At 47.9% G+C, this 1,882-nt stretch overlaps 1 pseudogene; it reads right to left on the minus strand.

Annotated features, from left to right (window-relative positions):
• Window positions 1–312: 312 nt before the first annotated feature.
• LOC134913031 (5S ribosomal RNA) lies at window positions 313–431 on the minus strand (annotated as a pseudogene).
• Window positions 432–1,882: the final 1,451 nt, after the last annotated feature.

The following is a 1,882-nucleotide window of genomic DNA, read 5'->3' on the forward strand; positions in this document are numbered from 1 at the left end:
ATGTGAGATCGGGGTGCCAGACATTAGGGGGTGCCTGTGTGCACCAGGCACCCCCCTGCGCACACCTATGCACCATAGGCATTTTAATGCAGCGGATTAGACAAGAGTGTATAATCTGCTGAGTTGGTAGGAAATTAGTGATGACCAACAGATAGTGGTTTAAGTCATGAAGAGGTGGTGTTGAGACACAGCAAGTTTGTGGGAAAGTACACCTGTAAAACTTGGGAGGATCGTTCTGTTAGTTCTAATGAAAGAAGATAAAAGGGAAATAAGGTTGAAGATTAAGGGAATGTTCCTGCTGCTTTCCAACCAAGTTTACTGCACCTGGTGTTCCTTGGCAGTCTCCCAAACAAGTACTGACCAGGCCTACCAGAGCTTAGCTTCCAAGATTAGACGAGATTAGGCGTCTCCTGTGGAGTTTGGCCGTAAACAGGTGGATGAGTGAGTACTTATTCCTAGTAAACAGAGATGTGCTTCTGCTGTCCAGAGCTGGGGCTTCCGCAGAAATTGGTCACCACCACCATGGTGAGAAGAACTGGATGAGAGAGCACATGGGCACAGATGTGCAGGAGTGTAAGGAAAGAAAATAATAGCAATAAATGCCAATATGGCATACCTCCCAACATGACCCTCTCCAGGAGGGACAGAATGCTCTGCTTCTGGACTTTTCTCTTAATCTATGATTGCCCTCACCTGTGCTGAAACACCTTTCTTGTCCATTAACCTGTTCAAAACAGGTGCCGGCAATCAGGGGTGTATCTAGGGGTCCGAGCGCCCCTGGCAAAGTAAGGGGCTGGCGCCCGCCCCCTACACGCATTTGGAATAAGTTGTGAGTATTGGAAATGGGGCATGGTCTTGTGGGGGAAGGGCGTGGACACAATAGTACTTCCAAATCAAATTATGCCACACAGTAGTGTCCCTTATTCGCATTACACCGCACAGTAGTGTCTCGTATTCACGTTACACCATCCCTCCCCCCTAACCCACCTTTCCCACAGCCTGACATTAACCTGTCCCCCCCCCCCACCAAAAGCCTCTTCAGTGGTGCCTAACCCTAACCCACCCTTCCTAATCTCCCTTCCTGCAGCCTAACCCTAACCCTCCCACCCTCACAGCCTAACCCTAACTCTCCAACGTCGCTTGCTAGTGGAGACTTTGGCACCAACTCGATCCGGATTTTGGCATTCTGCATCGCTATCTGTGTTGGGATGCCAGCATCAGCATTCCGAGCAGTTTCGGGATGCTGGTGTCAGCTTTCCGACCGCCGGGGTGCCAAACGCCGGCATCTTGACTGTATCCTGAATGAAATGCTAATGAGCTGCAGTGAGATGAGCCTCAAATGGACCCAGCCATTAACCAAACACCATTAATTGGATGGTAGAAGTGCTTCCTGTTAACTGATATGCATGTCCTTATAATAGGTAAGATATGTATTTTCTTTATTACACTCAACAAGTTAAAGTTTTCGCTTACTTACTACTTACTTACATCTAACATGCATGAAAATCATGTAGTTTTCCAGGTCCCTTCTCCCAAACACTGACACTTTTGTATTATCTTCAACAATAAATAGATCTATAGCACTGTGCTATATAACAATTGCTGTGTACCTGGTGAGAGTCTGTTACATCCTACAATTTGGCAGCGAGTGGCACAGCCAGGCGGCGCCCCCTCCTTGCCTGGCGCCCCTGGCGAGTGCCATCCTGGCCAATGGGTAGATACACCCCTGCCGGCAATCATAAATTAAACGGAAAGTCCAGAAGCAGAGCAATCTGTCCCTCCTGGAGAGGGTCATGTTGGGAGGTATGATATGGCATGAATTGGGTATATAAGAAAAACAACAGAGAAGAATGATTGCTTTATAAATCTGTGCACATAGGCC

This window comes from Pseudophryne corroboree, chromosome 4 (genome assembly GCF_028390025.1).
Source record: "Pseudophryne corroboree isolate aPseCor3 chromosome 4, aPseCor3.hap2, whole genome shotgun sequence".
Taxonomy (NCBI): Eukaryota; Metazoa; Chordata; class Amphibia; order Anura; family Myobatrachidae; genus Pseudophryne; species Pseudophryne corroboree.